This window comes from Doryrhamphus excisus, linkage group LG21 (assembly GCF_037039965.1).
Source record: "Doryrhamphus excisus strain RoL-2023G ecotype Guam linkage group LG21, RoL_Dexc_Guam_v1.1, whole genome shotgun sequence".
Taxonomy (NCBI): domain Eukaryota; kingdom Metazoa; phylum Chordata; class Actinopteri; order Syngnathiformes; family Syngnathidae; genus Doryrhamphus; species Doryrhamphus excisus.
The window spans coordinates 12,269,577-12,289,894 of NC_136377.1; the positions used below are offsets into that span (position 1 = coordinate 12,269,577).

Consider the following 20,318-nt stretch of genomic DNA (forward strand, 5'->3'; position numbering starts at 1 on the left):
CACATGGCAATATATTCAGGCTGGCAATTTATTTTGTTAATTTTCATGTATTGTGTGATTAATGAATGAATGAATGAATGAATTAATTGTCATCCCCGGCCATTTTTAATCTTGCATGATTTTGTGACACTGTTACTTATTGCTGTACAGTTACAGACCCGACTGTAATAAGCAAATATCCATCAAGTAGGATTCATTCATTCATTCATTTTCTACCACTTATCCTCACGAGGGTCGCAGGCATGCTGGAGCCTATGCCAGCTGTCTTCCGGCGAGAGGCGGGCTACACACTGGACTGGTCGCCAGCCAATCTCAGGTCACATATAGACATACAATGCTGGGAACACCGAGCGTAGGGATGATTGCAAGGTTTATAGTGTGTCTTTCTGTGTCCCCAGCCAATCACAGGGCACATATAGACAAACAACCATTCACACTCACATTCATACCTATGGACAATTTGGAGTCACCAATTAACCTAGCATGTTTTTGGAATGTGGGAGGAAACCGGAGTACCCGGAGAAAACCCACGCATGCACGGGGAGAACGTGCAAACTCCACGCACAGATGCCCGAGCAGGGAATCGAACCTTAACGACTCGGCCATCCTGCAGCCACTAAAGTAGGATTCCTTATATATAAATGGAATACTTTCGTACACTTGTGGACATTATTAAAGCATGAAATAACACCCCTATAGTCACATTTACACTCTTATTACCCTATATAGGTGACATAGTAGACAGATGATAAGCTTTTAAGACATACAACAGACTTACCTGTGCTCCTGTGCCGTGGTCAGGAAGTGACATCGGGCTCAGCCTGGGTTGCCCATGTTTTTATTCGGGATTATTTTGCTTCTTGTGAGATAATTCCAATTATTTTTCCACTGATAAAGTCTGTCATTACTGACATTCTGGCATATAACAATGGCTTTGGTTGTGTCTTTGGATTGCTTTATGTTTGTATTTTAGTTAATAAAGTCATTTTTATGCATGTATATGCTTTTGTAAAATTAATAATAGGCCACATTCAACCACAAAACAGCATATTTTTTTATGTATTTAGTAAATCTGTGAAATTCTAAGTACAAAGTGGCAAGGCATCAGTCCACACTTCAGTAACGGATAATGGTGCGTCCCGCAGCCAAACCAGTTGAGTACCACTGATCGGTTTTGATGTTTGACCAAATCCTTCACATGTTCTGTTCTTCTGTCTGCTCACTGTTCTGGATCACTGATCTGGCCATCCTCTTCCTCTTAGCTCGCCCCCATCTCCTTTGGGCAGACTTTCCCATTTGTCAGATATCGTCGGGTTTACAGTACAAGCGATACAAATGTCAAATCTTGATGTTAACTGTAATTGACATCCCGTTAAGATACTACAATACCACAATTGTCTTCATTGGGTCTTACAATTAGAGACAGTGTCAATAGCAGAGTGTCCTCTCATCTGATAAGAGGCATAAGAACAACCGTGTTGTCAAGTATGATGTCTTTTGTTCCCTACATTATGTGTGTTTTATGATGTGGTCACTGCTGTATTTTGTGTGCTATAGCTCTTGAATAATGTTGGAGAAATACGAGGGAAGGATAGGGAAAATGAAGCAAGGAGGGTAGTAGGGCAAGAATGGCCTCAGGTTCTGGCAGATGGTGTTTTATGTCTTATGTATGCAAAACAGTCAGACATTGTATCACACATACACAGGCATCAAGGTTGCAGTCATTTGTTTTGGAGCGGTCCAGCAGTTTTTACACAACCCATAAAAAACAAGATTAATTGCATATCTACAACATATTTTGTTTGGATCACCTTTGTAGGTTGATTTCACACAGTTCCTTATCACAAATACTGAGCTGGTTTAGAAATGCGAGATTTTGTTGAGGATTTTTATGCTTTTCGTGTTTGGGTCATTGCTGGGTATATCGTCACGAGGCCGCTGTGTGTAATTATGGATATATAGGTCACTTGATGAGCAGTGAGTGTGAAGATCAGATGCTGAACATGATGAGCTGCTCACTGAACTCTGCACTCGTCTCCATATAAACAGCAGAATGCACAACGCAAAGGAAGAATGCTGCAAGCCCTCACAGCCAGGCTGGCATTAACCTTGACCCTCTTTGTCTGTGTGTGCCAACCAAGCCGTTGCATACGTACAGTAAAGACTCGTTATATCGATATTCTCGAGAGTCGGAAAAAATACCGATATAACCGGACTATCCATATATCCGATCCTGCGCCGAACTGCATTAAAAGTGGGCAATAATGCACTCGACATTGTTCTATAGTATAGAACAATGTCGAGCAGCTTAAATCAATCTTTGTTTAAGGATTTCAATACCAAAAAAGAACACGGCGAACGGCTGCTTCCAGTCAACTTTATTTTTCACACTTCCACCACCAGAACACAGCACACACACCGATTCCCGCACTTCCTGGTTCACAGGTCATGCTCAACCCGCCCCACATAGCTGGCCAAACATATGCCTGCAACAGAAGAACCAACTGCGTTCGTGGTTTCTCTCGTGTGTATAGATTCTATACAGGCATGTGTTTGGCCAGCTATGTGGGGCGGGTTGAGCATGACCTGTGAACCAGGAAGTGCGGGAATCGGTGTGTGCTGCGCTCTGGTGGTGGAAGTGTGAAAAATAAAGTTGACTGGAAGCAGCCGTTCGTCGTGTTCTTTTTTGGTATTGAAATCCTTAAGCAAAGATTGATTTAAGCTGCTTTTGTATCGATATAAGCAGACCAAATTGGCTGGCGGGAGATGAAAAGGGCATCGTAGTAACCGGATTATCATAATAACCGGGTATCGTACTAACGGAACTAATTATATCATAAAAGACTAGAAATTTGCCGGGAAATGAAAATAGTATCGTAATAAGTAGTAATTCATTATAACCGATATCGATATAACGAGACTTTACTGTATTTGCAGCAAAAAAAAGTCACCTGTCAGCTGGAAAACGACCTTGTTTGAATGGCCCTACATAATCAATTGTCTTTAAAAAATGTATATATTTTATGGTCATATCACTGCTAAAATATAAGCCAGACCGTCTGGACAGGTCTAATGATGAGCTGAAGCTGTAGATTGATTTTGTGACCAGTCGCTCTCTATGCGTGATTGACTGGGTGGTCTTCTGGTCTCATGCTAGTACACTCAGAAAAGGCACTGTAAATGCACACATCCACCGCCACCAGTGTTTCAGTTGTTTGCATCTGGATTCATTGCTGCTGTTTTTAAATCGGTGGCCAAGTGTCCAAGTTCCCTTTTTCCAGTTTTCACTTCCTGTGCTGACCGGCTTAAGTTTTCCAGCACTTGCTGTCTTGACCGCTTGTCCTGACTAAGGACGTGGGTATGCTGGAGCCTATCCCAGCTGTCTTCGGGCGAGAGGCGGTGTACACCCTGGACTGGTCACCAGCCAATCACAGGGCACATATAGACAAACAACCATTCACACTCACATTCATACCTATGGACAATTTATCATTCATATTTTTGGAATGTGGGAGGATATTTTAGGCTGCGCCGTGGACGAGTGGTTAGCGCCCAGGCCACACAGCTAGGGGACCTGAATTCAATTACCCGCTGAGGCATCTTTGTGTGGAGTTTGCATGTTTTCCCCCGTGCAAAAAGAACACGGCGAACGGCTGCTTCCAGTCAACTTTATTTTTCACACTTCCACCACCAGAGCGCAGCACACACACTGATTCCCGCACTTCCTGGTTCACAGGTCATGCTCAACCCGCCCCAAATAGCTGGCCAAACACATGCCTGCAACAGAAGAACCGTTCGCCGTGTTCTTTTTTGGTATCGAAATCCTTAAGCAAAGATTGATTTAAGCTGCTTGACATTGTTCTATACTATAGAACAATGTCGAGTACATTATTGCCCACTTTTAATGCAGTTCGGCGCAGGATCGGATATATGGATAGTCCGGTTATATCAGTATTTTTTCCGACTCCCGAGAATATCGATATAACGAGACTTTACTGTATATTTCTTTCACTCCAATCTCCAATCAGGGTGGAGTTTAATTTAAAAAATATTATATTAAAAATATATATTTTAAGTTTTTGAAAGTTAGTGTGGGCATATATTGTGGTGTAAGACTAAAAGGCGACATGCTTTAACGGTGTTTATAGTGTAGTTACTTTTCATGTACTGATTTTAGTGCATAAATGAAACACCATTCCCTTTGCTTCACTACACGTGCCTGTGAACCTTGATTAGTAACACAACCGCACATTGGTTGGATAGTTTGGTAGATGACATAACACCATGCTGCCGTGCCCTTTGATGCCCAACAGGTTCCATTCTGACGGCCGCACATGTTTCCCATCTGTGTTTGTGTATATTAATATGTGTGTGTGTTTTAATATGTCTGTGCGTGTGTCCCCATGTCTGCCCCACTTTCCTGTCCAGCCAGGACGGTGGAGGGGGGGTTTTTAAGAGGGGAGGGGTGCAGGCAGACTGACCTATTTCCCTCTCACTTTCCTGTCCCATACCATCCTTGTGGTGTGAAGTCTCGCGCCAGTAAATAGGGGGGCCTACAAGTCTGAGCGGTGATCTCCTGAAGCGGGAATGTTGGAGTAGTGACAAAGAGATGGGGAGTTTGTGGAAGGCCATTAAAAAAAAACACCATGAGCACAGATTTAAGCTGTCAGTGTAACCAGCAGAGAGCTAATGAGTGGCACCGATGCATACAGACTGGACCAGCAGATGGCCCACAGAAGATACCCAACTATGCTCTACATAAACCACCTGCCACACAGTTTGCCTTTGTTTGTTTACTGGCACCGTTATTTCATACACGTAATGGGGAAAAATACTTTTTTGAATTCAATTCTAGATGTAACATGGAGCCAGTGGAGGTGCTGCAGAATGGGGGTGATGTGATGAAAAGAAGGGGTTCTGGCGATGATGCGTGCGGCTGAATTCTGGACCATGTGAGGCTTATGGGTTTGTGAGGGAGGCCGACAAGGAGAATCTATACGGGAGGTAACCAGAGGTAGTATGGGGTCGTAGGTGGAAGTATGCAGACAGGGTAATGTTATTGATGTGGAATGGAATGACGGCAAGCTATCAAGAATGACACCCAGACTCTTAAGGGGAGGGGGACACCATGGTAGAAACTGTCAACTTTTTAGAATTTAGAATTGACTGGAAGGACTTCTGTTTTTTCATAATTGCGTTTAAGTAAAATTGAGGTGAGCCAGGATTTGATTTCAGTTAAGCAGGTGGTGAGGGAGGGGGGACGGAAGATGGATGCAATTTGGTTTGTTACAGAGGTACAGCTGGGTGTCACACCCAAAGCAAAGATGTTATATTGCGGAGAGGGTGAAGGTAAATGATCAAGAGGACGGGTCCTAGGATAGAGCCTTGAGGCACGCCTGTAGTAACAGGGAGAGACTGGGATGTGTTCCATCCTGGATTTTTACTTGAAATTAATACCATATTTGTTGTACTACAGTAAAGTCTTGTTATATCGATATCGGTTAAAACGAATTACTACTTATTACGATACTATTTTCATTTCCCGGCAAATTTCTAGTCTTTTATGATATAATTAGCTCTGTTAGTACGATACACGGTTATTATGATGATCCGGTTACTAGGATGCCCTTTTCATCTCCCGCCAGCCAATTTGGTCTGCTTATATCGATACAAAAGCAGCTTAAATCAATCTTTGCTTAAGGATTTCAATACCAAAAAAGAACACGGCGAACGGCTGCTTCCAGTCAACTTTATTTGCACACTTCCACCACCAGAGTGCAGCACACACAGCGGAAAACACCCGTCCCTTGCGCCTACCCCTCCGGGTGGCAACACCTTCCCTATCGATAGTTCCGGGGTGAATTATGTTCCGGGGTGAATTATGTCCCGGTAACCGGTAATCACTACAGCGTAAGTTTCTTTTTATTTACTGTAGTACAAAATGTATTGTAGTACAAAAGCATGCTAGATACGCAATCCATGAACTCAAGGAGAAAATTACATGCCATATCAAAGATCCGCCCACTTTTAATGCAGTTCGGCGCAGGATCGGATATATGGATAGTCCGGTTATATCGGTATTTTTTCCGACTCCCGAGAATATCGATATAACGAGACTTTACTGTATATGTTTACTTTTGTCTAAACAAAAAAAAATTAAATTTAACCCTCAATCAACTTTCCGGTTCTTTTATTAAGTATGTCCTGCCATCAAAACGGCACACATCCCCACATTCAACTCTGGTGTACCAGTACTTTCAGTTAAAGAACCGTCACTGAGTTGCATTGCAAAATGGTACAGAATAAATTGTGTTCATTTCATGTAGAGTTCAGAACGGATTGTATGCTAGAATGCTAGATCAGTGCAGCTTTGAGGGGACACACTTACACCCTTACAAGTGTTGTGTTGAAAAATGATGAACATCGAACATAACCTATAAAATTGAAATCTGTCAGAATGTAAATCTGCCTTACCAAGCATGGTTACTAATGGATGTCACTGGGTGCCAAGGTCACTTACAGGCTACATTACTGATCAATTCTTTGCCCCTGGCGTCCTTGTTGGAGTCAGGCGGTTCAACACACACACACACACACACATATACACACATATACACACTGCAGGGGTTAATTGAGAATAGCTGAATATTGCTGTTAGAGTCAATTTGCAGGTTTAAGAAGTTACTGTAACACAGCTAAACTGAGAGGTTTTGCAAAGTTATGTCAGTTTAAGGATGATCCCTGCTTAATCTCGGCTAGATCAGTTCATCGTTAGTATGCATTTAGTTACAGCATTTTGTGCTCAATTTGTACATTTTCTGATGAAATACAGTGTAAAAAGCTGAGATGAGGTTGTAGCAAGTCTTTCCTCTCGGCTTAAGTGCATGAGTGTACTGCAATGAGTGCACTGGGTTGGATGGCGTGTTTTATTAGCATGTCAGCATGTCGCTGACCTCCTCACCGTGAGTTGGCTGGTGCTTGTCACTGCACGTGACTGGTAAGAACACAAACATGCAGAGTGTTTCGGTGCACACAGAGCAAGAATACATCAATGAGACACTTGTCTGGGACACCACATACTCATGTAAACATCGGTCTTACAAAGGCACTCCCTTGTTCAAGCCCACCACATGCACAATCGGACACAATAAAGCCATTTCCAGATTTGACATGAACCTGCTTGAATGGGAAGAAGTCATTAAACATTAACTTGGGGTACATTAAGACGATGCCTGCTACTGTGGCTGCAGTCCTGTGTCTTGCTAAGACCGCCTTGGTGCAGGATGTGGTGTGACAGGAGGTTGGGGAGCACATGTGGTCCGCGATGCTCATGGGACACAACCCCAAACTGCCCCCTGATATCACATGTCTCCCCCTCCCATTCTTCCCCCTAATGCCCCTGTCCCTTGTGGCACACAGCAGGCGTGTTTGTGCTATGATTGTGCAGCTGATATCATGTAGGCACGCAAACATATGAAGAGCTTGCAACCAAAAGGCGCTAAATCCAATTTTCACTAAGTTGCATGTTTTTCATGAGTTTAATAGACCTCTGTCATGTGTATCCAAATCACATATTTTGGTCTTGAAATCATTTTAAAAAATATGAAAAAAAGTGATATGAAATGTATGCTTTCAACCAAAAGGCGCTATTTCCATTTCAGATTTCAACCAAAAGGAGCTAAATCCCTTTCTTTATTCTTTATTCTGATTGGCCCCAGTTTCCCATCTATTGATAATCTGACCAATCAGAGAGAAGAATACAATTGGCACTGCACATACAGAAAGCCAGTATCAGTGCGCATCCTGTTTTGTTTGTGTACATTAAGTACACGTATGATAGTTACAGTATGTTATGCAATTCAGGAGAACACAAATTGTGTTTTTACAGTATTCTGTAACATGGAAGTTTTTTTTACGCCATAAAAGGCATGTCTCTACCTTGACACCTCCAATTTTCATGAGAAACATTATTTTACTTGTACTAAAAAACATACAATGTAAAGAGTTTTTACAATTTTTATTAACTTAATTAATAATAATTATTTTGTATTGTATGTTGAGAATTGCTTCTGTGTTGTAATTATTTTATTAGCATAGCACATTAAAGCACCTTACATTTTTTTACAACAACGCCATTGAAGAAGTTAAAGGTGACTTCAAATTTATTTCAGCCAAAAGGCGCTAAATCCGAAAAAAATAATAATAAAAAAATATACATAAAATACATGGTGTGTGCAGGATTTTTATAGCATGCATTTTTATGACCTATATTGATAGCTCTTTCATTTGCAATATAGACTTGATGACCAAATAGATTGATATGTGCGTAATTAAAAATTCAAAATGGATTTAGCGCCTTTTGGTTGCAAGCTCTTCATATACAAAACCTAATCTGATCAAATAAATAGAGTAGATTATATTGATTTGTTTCCTCCATACTGATGCACTTATATGCATTTTTTCCACCCTCTTGTGTCTGTGCGTGTGTGTTTGTGTGCGTGCACTTACTTTCCGGATTTTGTCCATCTCATTTGCCTCTGTGTGGTAAGACCCAGTGAGAGCAAGGCAGGAACAGATGGGGTGCTGGCAGCCATCTTTTACTCAGTTAGGTTGAGTAGGCACAGGGAAGAGTGTGTTAATTAGCACAAACTAGTGTGTGTGCGCATGTGCACAAGAGCCACAATAGGCATAATTATTTCTGCTTGAGAGGCCAGTTTGGGGAGTGCGAGGTGGAGATGGTGGGGGGGGGGGCATTGAAAGGCGGAGTACGACAATAGCCTGAGCACAGGCTTTGTGTGTGTAGAGCAAAGGGCTGACAAGTGTCGGCTATTATTGACTATTTACACACTACGACACACGCCTGCTCACATGCACTTAACACAGAACACTCCCCCCCACCCCCATCCGCCTTTGTGTCTCTATCAAGCACACACCGCAAAGACACTAACAGTGAGTAGAACACTCGCAGTATGAGCATGTTTGTCGCGCATCAGTGTATCAGTGTCAATCAGTGTAAGAGGGAGAGATGGGGAAGCACATCACTCTGACACAAATCTGGCCCCACCTCAGCCTTCAAGCCAGGCTTTAGTGACTGTACAACTGAGTTCCTGGAGACTTCATTCTTATGAGATGGTTTTACAGTGGTACCTTGGTTTTTGAAAATGATTGGCAAAAATATATGTCCTCTTTTATCGTACCACCACGCTGATAAAGACGTGAGAAACGATATTTATAAAACCTGGGTTTGAATCTCCATTTGGGCATCTTTGCATGTTCTCCCCTTGTGTGTGTGGGGGGTTTACTCCAGGTACTTCGTTTTCCTAAATTGCCTTCTCAAAATATACAAAACTGTGGTGAGACCAGCCATGGTCTTTGGCCTAGAGCAGGGGTGGGCAAACTTTTTGACTCGCGGGCCGCATTGATATGACAAAATTTACGGGGGGCGAGGGGGCAGACTATATATTATACATTATATATTTTACACGTAACAGTCCACCTGGTATTATTGTATCTGTAAAATTGTCATGCAATCTGCTATTATTATTTATTATTTTATATTTATATTTAAATATTTTAAAAATAATAAAATATTATAATAATTACAATAAAATTAAAATAAGAATTATTATATTATTATTATGTAAAATATGCAAATATAACAATAATATTATATATAATTAATATAATAATTAGCATTAATATAACAATTATAATAATCATAATAGTTCTAATAATAATCTAATAATCTAATAATAATCTAATAATAATAATTATTATTATTATTATTATTATGTGCTTGTGTCCCTTTTTTCAGGAGCACTTTGTAAACAACAGACCATGTCAAAAAACGAAAGTGATAAAACCATCAAAAGGTTGGCTCAGGCCATGATGCCAGGTTGTATGTTGAGTTTAAATGAAATACTTTGGAAAGATTGGGCGGGCCGTATTCAAACACTTGGCGGGCCGTAGTTTGCCCACCCCTGGTCTAGAGACAGTGCCACTGAGGAAAAGACAGGAAGCAGAACTGGAGGTAGCAGAGATGAGGATGCTGAGGTTCTCATTGGGAGTGACCAGGATGGATAGGATCAGGAACGAATCCATGAAGGGAAAAGCCAAAAGAGAAAGGAGGACACTCTAATTTGTCCATATGAATGTGAGTGTGAATGATTGTGTCTATGTGCCCTGCAATTGGCCAGCGACCAGTCCAGGGGTCCCGTGACCCTAGTGAGGGTTAGCGACATACAAAACGGATGGATGTTTTTTAGGTTAAGTTTCTATAAAGGTGTGTTTTGCTATATTATGCAAGATATATTCACTGTGGACTGCTCGGCAGTCGAGTTGTTAGCGCGCAGGTCTCACAGCTAGGAGACCCGAGTTCAATTCCATCTCTGTGTGGAGTTTGCATGTTCTCCCCGTGCATGCGTGGGTTTTCTTCAGGTACTCCGGTTTCCTCCCACATTCCAAAAACATGCTAGGTTAAGTGGCGACTCCAAATTGTCCATAGGTATGAATTTTGAGTGTGAATGGTTGTTGTTTCACTTAAACTCCGCACTAATACTGATTTTCACCTGAGCTGCAGTCTTTCCTACTCCCTGCATTTATTAGGGCTAAGTTACACTTCTCATTCTCCAAGTCTTGTGAGTCGCTAAAGACAAGCGAAAGCAACGAGGCTTGTGCCAAGGCTTAGTGAAAATAAGTGAAGGAGTTATCCGGCCTGGATTGGGTTAAGAAATAGGATTTAAGTAAAGAGGGTTTACCCCTTTTCTCTTGCTTTTCATCCATTGTGTTGTTTCGGCCGGTGAAAGACGGATTAGTGCTGGAGATTACAGCACGCGTTACCAAGAAATTGTCTTTAAGGAAACACTTGTTAAGAAGTTTGGTGCTGATTTTCATCTCCGTCTTTGTTGGGGCCCATTTCTGTCTGCCTCTTATAGACAGCAATCATTTTCCTTTTAATCCCCGCTTATCCTTTAATAACAGCTCTTTACTTGTTACCGCTCGGTTTAAACTTGATGTCATCTCGGCAGAGATGAGGACTCAAAATTATCTCCATGTTAGGAGTTGTATGACCTTGTTTTATCAGTTTCAAGTGATTGTTTAAAAAATAATAAACATGCCACAATGTCGAGTACAGTGGTTCGCAGTTATTTTCTGCCAAGCTTTCCCAAAATGTTACAATTTTGGCGGGGAATTTAATGGATGGTTTTATCACTCCAGTTTTCTATTTCATGATGAACGGTGCCGGTTGTACGGGGGTCACGAGGAAACATAATCAAGAATCAAATGTAATCCCTGGTGGTCCTCCAAGTGTCATGTTCCTACATGACCTCTCAATCAGACCTATTGATTGGTCTCTCTATTTGCTGACCAAACACACAGAGGCCACATGAACACTGCACACCCTTATCGAACCGATTCTGGATACAAGGCTGAGAAAAAGACCCCCCCCCAAAAAAACAGCATGACATCATAAGGCAATGTTTAATTCTCCATTGGAAAAACATTATTCACTAAATATTTGAATATGTATTGCACAATCGTACAAAAGTGATCATTATGTTTCTACTGTAAGCCTATTGGGGTTTAATGTGGTACTGACCAGTGGTGTCCAAAGTGTGGCACAGACCATTTGCTGGCATTTTCGCTTTCTGGAGGCTCCATTTTGAAAAATACAATAAAAAAATACTAATATTGCTAATAATATGCTTTGTCAGCTATATAACACAAAGCATAAAACAGTATAAATTCTCAGCATTATATTTATAAAATTAATTCATTAATTTTCTACCGCTTATCCTCACAAGGGGGGGTGCTGGAGCCTATCCCAGCTGTTTTCAGGGGCGGGACTGGTCGCCAGCCAATCACAGGGCACATATAGACAAACAACCATTCACACTCACATTCATACCTATGGACAATTTGGAGTCGCCAATTAACCTAGCATGTTTTTGGAATGTGGGCGGAAACCGGGGTACCCGGAGAAAATCCACGCACCCACGGGGAGAACAGGAATCGAACTCAGGTCTCCCGGAGTTGTGGCCAGCGAGCTCACCACTCAACCGCCATGCAGCCAGTCTATAAAATGTAAAATACTAAAATGAAGCAAGTAATTTTTCATCATGTTGCTGTTGAAGGGAAAACGTCGTACCCCCCCCCCCTAACTTGTGAGTGTTTAACTCTTTAGTTTAGTCCTCCTAGTTCTCCTCCAGTTCCTGTGAGCCTTCCTTCCTCCTGTCTTCCCTCACCTCCACTACTTCCTGTGCTTCAGAAGGCATAACGTGCTTAACCAGGAGACTTTAGAACCAGAAGTAGTGGGATACCTGAGCATTACACTGTCAAGTAAAAATGTACGAATCCCAAAGTCATTTGTGAGGTCATTCATTTATTTGAAAGCACTCATGTTTGTCCACACCTCACCCATCCATGTCAGATTGAGTTATTTGTTTCTTTTGCTGCCCTTAACTCTGCTCGCTGGTAAACATTGCCAATCTATGTGCGTGTGTGTGTGTGTGTGTGTGCAGCAGTTAAGCCCCATCTCTACACGCTGGGCAGTGACACTCCTCTGCCACCAGCACTCTAATGGGTGGGTGGTGGTGGGGGGGGGGGGGGGGGGGGGGGGGGGGTTAGACCGGGCAGCTCACTCAGCGCCGCTAATGCAGCTTTACGGCCCCAGGCCACGGGCTAAGCTGGAGTGCACCTCAGCGCGCACACACACACACCATATAGTCAACTCGGTTGTTTATCTACTGCTCAACCACAATAAGTTGGTCGGGGTTAAAGATCATCCATTGGATGTGTGTGTGTGTTTTTAATTATTTAATGACAAACCTCTTTTAGGGATTGATGCTTGAAAGTGTAGTTTAGAGTCAGTGGAGGCCAGTTGTCCGTAGGTTAGCGTCTTTCTCCAAAGCACGTTACATGGGGATGTGTGTATGTGGTTTCTGTCTCTCGGGACCCTCATTATCACTGCTGTCCCAGATGTCACCAAGCACATGAAACACACATCATGAATAATGGAGCCCTTATTTCTACATCTCTCTCCACTCTCCTCACCTCCCTCCCTGCCCGCATAGCACCTTTGCTCAGATTTTTGTACTGATACTTCTACTGCGGACGGTTTTCTTTTTTTCCTGCAATGGTCCGTTTAGTTTCCTGCAGCATCGTCTTCCTTGTTTATGGAGGGGGAGCATGGCTAAGCGCTGTGAAGTTGTATCTATGGAAACTACATCCTTTGCATAGGAGAACATTTATGAGGGTCCCCGCTGTAGCACTATACATGTTCTCCCCACCCACCCATCGTTCAACATGCCACCCCCCACCCCCCACGTGTTTACTGTTTAAAGTCACACAGGGTAATTTGGGACAGAGCAGTCAGTGGAGCAGAAGAGCAATTGAAACTGGACTTTCATTCTGTCTGCGCTGCCCCTCCTCTTCTCTATGTCCATTCTTCTTCACCTTTGTGTCCTCTTATCATGTCTGTCCACGCGACTGTCCAGCATTAGCAGTGGCAAAGGGGCGTACATGATTGAAAGACGAGGTAAGCGGTCAGAATTGCTCGAGAAAGGGCGCAGCAGTTTGGATTAGACAGTGAAGCGTAGCTTTTTAATGAAAACATGACATTGCGGCGGCTGCCTCTTCCATCCCCCCCCCATCCAGTCTCCCGCATCTCCCAGAAAATGAAGAGAAAGGAAGCGAGAGCGAAAAGGCCGATATTGCTCATGCAGCGTGGTCGTAACTGGCAGCGTGACTTCTGCCCCGTCCGTCTGAGCAGTTCGGTCGTCTGAACAAAGTCTCTTTTATGGAGGAGCTGCAGCAGGGGTGGGCTCCCAATGCACGATGACTTGTTATACATCAGTCGGGGCCAATAAAACCTGCTTTGAATGTGAATTGGAGGAGTTAAGAGGACGGCATTCATGGATGTTTAGTAAGTGTGAAGCAGCATAAAGGCCAGAAAAGTGTATATGCCTGACACCTGCTTCTACTTGTGCTATTAATCCACGTGCAGTAGAGTGAGGGAGAAATGTTAGGGTGAAGTGGGGGTACACAAACAATATTATCTGATACTTTTGATACTTCTGATACTTTTTGGTACTTTTGAAACAGTGCCGGTGCTTTGACGGTGCAGAGACTTGTAGTTTACAAAAGGAAAACACATTCATTTTGTCCGGAAACAATCGTACAGTAAAGTCTCGTTATATCGATATCGGTTAAAACGAATTACTACTTATTACGATACTATTTTCATTTCCCGGCAAATTTCTAGTCTTTTATGATATAATTAGCTCCGTTAGTACGATACACGGTTATTATGATAATCCGGTTACTACGATGCCCTTTTCATCTCCCGCCAGCCAATTTGGTCTGCTTATATCGATACAAAAGCAGCTTAAATCAATCTTTGCTTAAGGATTTCAATACCAAAAAAGAACATGGCGAACGGCTGCTTCCAGTCAACTTTATTTTTCACACTTCCACCACCAGAGTGCAGCACACACAGCGGAAAACACCCGTCCCTCGCGCCTACCCCTCCGGGTGGCAACACCTTCCCTATCGATAGTTCCGGGGTGAATTATGTCCCGGTAACCGGTAATCACTACAGCGTAAGTTTATTTTTATTTACTGTAGTACAAAATTTATTGTAGTACAAAAGCATGCTAGATACGCAATCCATGAACTCAAGGAGAAAATTACATGCCATATCAAAGATCCGCCCACTTTTAATGCAGTTCGGCGCAGGATCGGATATATGGATAGTCCGGTTATATCGGTATTTTTTCCGACTCCCGAGAATATCGATATAACTGTATTTTATTTGTACTGAGTTGTGTGACATGTGAGTCGAACAGAATAGTCATTTAAACCGAGGTTGCCAGAAATAACGATAACGGCGGTAACTAATATCTCATTATGTTATGTTCTGTTTTGATCTCTGTTGCTAACCTTTTCAGTAAGAAAGGTAGCACTTGGCTCTCACATAAGTCGCCAGACGTTACTAGATGACATCATTGTCTAATTTGCATATTCTGTCGGAAAAAAGCATCATCTCGTAGAAGAGGAAAAATATTCATTCATTTTCTACAGCTTATCCTCACGAGGGTCGCGGGTGGGGTGCTGGAGCCTATTCCAGCTGTCTTCGGGCGAGAGGCGGGGTACACCCTGGACTGGTCGCCAGCCAATCACAGGTCACATATAGACAAACAATGCTGGGAACACCGAGCGTAGGGATGATTGCAAGGTTTATAGTGTGTCTTTCTGTGTAAATATCCCATGTTACAACATGGACACTTGCACCATATAAACAAGTGTGGCTTATATATGGCCAAAAGTCACATGTTCAAATTCCCCTTTCAGTTACAACCCGAGGGTAACGTGTGAACAAATAAAAATGCTGCTGCTATCTTTCGGCAACTTTACTGCAGGGTTCCATGCAACGAATAGAGGTTCACATCCGGGTCACGGTGAGCCAGGAAAAAAGTGGAGGAGATAGCTACGGGTATATGACTATGACTAAACGTGACACGACTAAAGTTGACATTTTAAATACGTCTGGATTACGCCGAGGACGGCACGGCGGACTAGTGGATAGCGCGCAGACCTCACAGCTAGGAGACCAGGGTTCGATTCCACCCTCTGTGTAGCGTTTGCATGTTCTCCCCGTGCATGCGTGCGTTTTCTCCGGGTACTCCGGTTTCCTCCCACATTCCAAAAACATGCTAGGTTAATTGGCGACTCCAAATTGTCCATAGGTATGAATGTGAGTGTGAATGGTTGGCTGGCAACCAGTCCAGGGTGTACCCCGCCTCTCGCCCAAAGACCGCTGGGATAGGCTCCAGCACCTGCCGCGACCCTCATGAGGGAAAAGCGGTAGAAAATGAATGAATGAATGAATGAATGGATTACGCTGATTGTTGCAATTGCTTTGATTGCTGAGGTCAGTGATTAGTGCCAAGTCAATGCTATCTTCCAAATAAACTTGCTGAGTCTGACACCTATGACTTGGATGAAACTCGCACAATTTCACCAACAAACACTTGATAAAGGTGGCAGAGTCGGCATCAATTTAGCACCAAAATGAGGCGTTCATAACCACTTTTCTTCTGATCTGATTACGTCCATTACGATTTTCAGTACCCATCCTTAGCTGTTACCTTTTCTGCAGGTTTCAATTATTTCCCTTCCTCCTTTTTTCTTCCTCTCAATCATGTTTGTCAGTCCATTGTTGCTGCTTTCGCTACAATTTCCACAACTCACTCCATTATGCTAAATTTACAACATGCTTTATGTTTTGTCCCTACTGAGAAACAAGCGTTGTCCTATTTTAAGCCTGGTTGTTGAAGGCTGTGTGTGTGTGTGTGTGTGTGTGTGTGCATGCGCATTCATGCATGTGTTGCGATGTGCTTATACCAGTACCACAGAGAGTACCTACATAGTACGCACTTTTTTTTCTCACATCTTTTGTCCATTCTTCCCCCTCCATCTTCTTAGCTTCTGTCAAATTCCTCTCTGCGACACAATGCAGTTTTTACTTTACGTCAAACTCAAAAGGTTGTCTGTTAGAGCTGTTTTGTTGTCATCCATTCACGCTGTTGCTATTATTATTCTATTTTCTCGACAAAAGTGTTTTTGCAAATGCATACTTGCGATTAATAATGCAGCAGCTGTCACGCCTCGGGTAGAAGTTAGGAATTTCATATTGAGGAGTGCTTCCTGTTTCTTTTCCATTCAATTGTGGGTTTAAAAATGTACAGATGTTGGTAAAAATCACTCAACAAAATAACCCCTTAAGTGTTCTCGGACCGAAGCAGTTCCCAGGGCTTCAACTATGGATGTAGAATGTTCAACATTCACACCATACACAGCATATGAGACCTGAATCCATATTTCTGTAGCAAAATATGAAAGGAAATACATTAATCCCTTGTTAATTGGTTCCAGACATGGCCGTCATTTTTTTTTTATAGTATGAGCATAGCAAACCTGTTTACAACTTCTAAAAATATTTTTAACATGATTACAGTCCTCTAGATATGAAAACACCCCTATAGTTACCTTGTATTACACAATACAGTAGACTTAATAAGACTTAAAAGTAAAAGTAGCATGTGTTTGTGGTTAGGGATTATTGTGCCTGTTGAGCGGTAATTCAAACCTGTAATAAAAGCCTGTTGTTCCAGCAATCAAGTCTGACCATTCTGTGTTTCACCGGACATTACAATAACAATACTGGCTTTTGTTGTTGTTTGAAATGTCTTAAATGTTTTTTTTTTTAATTTGTACTTTTACTCATTATTTATCGTTTTACCAGTTTGTGCAGCACTTGATAAAGTGAATTGGAATACTGACACCCAGTAAAATATTACTGTACATATCATTCACAGCGAGTCTTTTGTATTCCTTATGTTAGTATATTGGTTCATGTAACAATTTGGGTGCTACAAAATGCTTAATTTATGCAAAAAATTTATGCAATATGCCTAGTTTTGACTTATAGGCCATATTTAACCGTAAAAAAACATTGAAAAACTACTAATTGCTGCTGAAAAAAAGTTCATAGTTTAGGCATGAAGGTCTAAAATAGGTTTTGTTAGGCTAAACGGGCAAAACAAAACAAAACTAGGCCTGCATGTTTGTTTGATTGAAGATCTATATTTAGCAACCACATAATTTTTTTCCAGTAAACTTCCCTCATGTTTATACCGATATAATGTTGCAGCTACACAACACAGTCTGGTTTCACTGTTTTCCCACTGTGATGAACGGAGAACCTTGTGCTTTAATAATTGCTTAAATCACATGCATGGCAGTGAGAAGACCCTAGCAACAGGGACAGGATGAAGAACGTGTGAAGGAAGGAGGGAGGGGGAGCAGGGGAAAGATGCAGAACATCAATAAATAATGGGCTCACTGAGGAGGTGGAAATATGGGCCTCGTTATCTTTGCGCCGACGCCTTCATTTGCATGTGGAAAAATGCGGCTGCTGCTAACTCTTCGTTCGTGCTCACATGCAGTGCTACCGGGGTACTGTGTGCATCCTATTTATAGACGCTGCTTTTTATTTTTTTTTTTCATTTTTCTCTCACACATTCATAATTTCATCTCTCACCTTCATTTACCCCCCTACTATTATTATTATTATTGTTTGCGTGTGCGGTCACAGTCATGTCGTCACATTGGTTGAACCTTTTATAGTACAGCAGGGATGGATGGATGGATGGATGGATGGACAATCCAATATCAGTCGGGCACCGATATCTGTCTTAGCAAGAAAAAGGTAAAAAATATTGATAAGAACTGTTTTTATGCCAATAATGCTGGACTCCTGGACTGGTCGCTGGCCAATTGCAGGGCACATAGACACAATCATTCACACTCACATTCATATGGACAAATTAGAGTGTCCTCCTTTCTGTTTTGGCTTTTCCCTTCATGGATTTGTTCCTGATCCTATCCATCCCGGTCACTCCCAATGAGAACCTCAGCATCCTCATCTCTGCTACCTCCAGTTCTGCTTCCTGTCTTTTCCTCAGTGGCACTGTCTCTAGAACAGGGGTGGGCAAACTACGGCCCGGGGGCCACATCCGGCCCGCCAAGTGTTTGAATACGGCCCGCCCAATCTTTCCAAAGTATTTCATTTAAACTCAACATACAACCTGGCATCATGGCCTGAGCCAACCTTTTGATGGTTTTATCAATTTTGTTTTTTGACATGGTCTGTTGTTTACAAAGTGCTCCTGAAAAAAGGGACGCAAGCACATAATAATAATAGTAATAATAATAATTAACCTAGCATGTTTTTGGAATGTGGGAGGAAACCGGAGTACCCGGAGAAAACCCCCGCATGCACGGGGAGAACATGCAAACTCCGCAGAGAGATGGAAATAGAGGAATCGAACCCAGGTCTCCTAGCTGTGTGGCCTGCGCGCTAACCACTTTTTACACGGCGCAAACGTTGTTTTAGAATTTTTTAACAGCTCTCCCAATGTTTCTGCCATCACCTTCTGATGTTTAACATCTGTTACTTCTCTCTTATTCTCGACATTCCATGGTTGTACTGGCTATGACCAAAGTTCTGACTGTTTTTCCGTCTTCTCTCAGATTCACAATTGCTTTTTTTTTCACCTATGGACAGCTCTCTGATTTTTTTTCATGTTGTTTTCATCTCTAAATGTAGTCGACATGGCCAAAACCTGTCCTACCCAATTTGGAACTAAGCATTCAGTGGCGCTAAGCAATACAATTAGACAGTCACATGTTACTTAACAATACTTGATGAAAAATGGGTGGTTCCATAAAGGTTCGAGGTCCAATGTTTTCAGTCTACAGCAAAACTGAAAGAAATGAACCTCACTTTTCCAATACTTTTGGAGGGCACTGTGTATGGGGGCTTTTAACATCCATTGGCTCTATTTCTCCTTAGCTTGTCAAGTAAGCAGGAATAAAAGCTGAGGGAGCGCAGTGATTTAGTAATTAATATTTTACTCTGTCTGCCACTCTGCTTGGAGACTGCGAGGAGGAGGCTGCAGAGGCCGCGAGAGAAGTGAGCCGAGGCAGCTGAGATGACGGGCGAGAGTTGACTAATGAGAGTTGACTATAAAATAGATTGATTCTATGCACAAGCCATTCGATGGAGATGGACAGACGGCGGGGGTGGTGGTGGGTTGGGGGGGGGGGGGGGGGGATCATGTGATTGAATCAGCAGATCGGATAAATTCAGTCTGCCGCGACAGACAGAAATTGTGGTTTTGACACATCCTGCTGATCTTGCCGTTGCTCTGAGTGTTGTGACAGGCCACTTGTCAGTGTTGTGGGAGTAGCGCTCTTAAAGTACTCATTATCCTGCAAGGCTTCTTTGCGGGGGGGCAAACAAAGCCTGCAGTGAAATTGCACCCCGTGCCTCCTCTCTACGCACTACGTAGGGAATGCAAGCATGCAGGAAATAAGAGCAGCATACTTGCTCAACTTTTTATTGGGCCTTCATAAATTATGTTACATGTTGATTAAACATGAATTCTGACAAATACCCGATATACACACTGGCCGAGCAGAAAACAAGGATCATAGTCAACATGACAATAGACGATAGACTTCCCTTTCTACCACACATAAAAAGTTTAATTTTAGTACAAGTCACAACTTTGACACTAAAGTAAATCACACTGTACACAGAATAAATGGACATAAGATACAGTAATAAAAATATTAGCTCATTAGTATTACATTAGTATTAAATAAACAGTACCAAAAGAGAACCAAAAACACTACTGGTTAGTTCAGGGGTGGCCAAACTACGGCCCGGGGGCCACATCTGGCCCGCCAAG

At 42.3% G+C, this 20,318-nt stretch overlaps 1 protein-coding gene across 2 annotated transcripts in view; it reads left to right on the forward strand.

Moving 5' to 3' along the window:
- The window catches only part of LOC131138615 (cell adhesion molecule DSCAML1-like), a 74,494-nt gene that overhangs the window by 17,713 nt on the left and 36,463 nt on the right, over positions 1-20,318 (forward strand). The gene's annotated exons all lie outside the window — the stretch shown is intronic.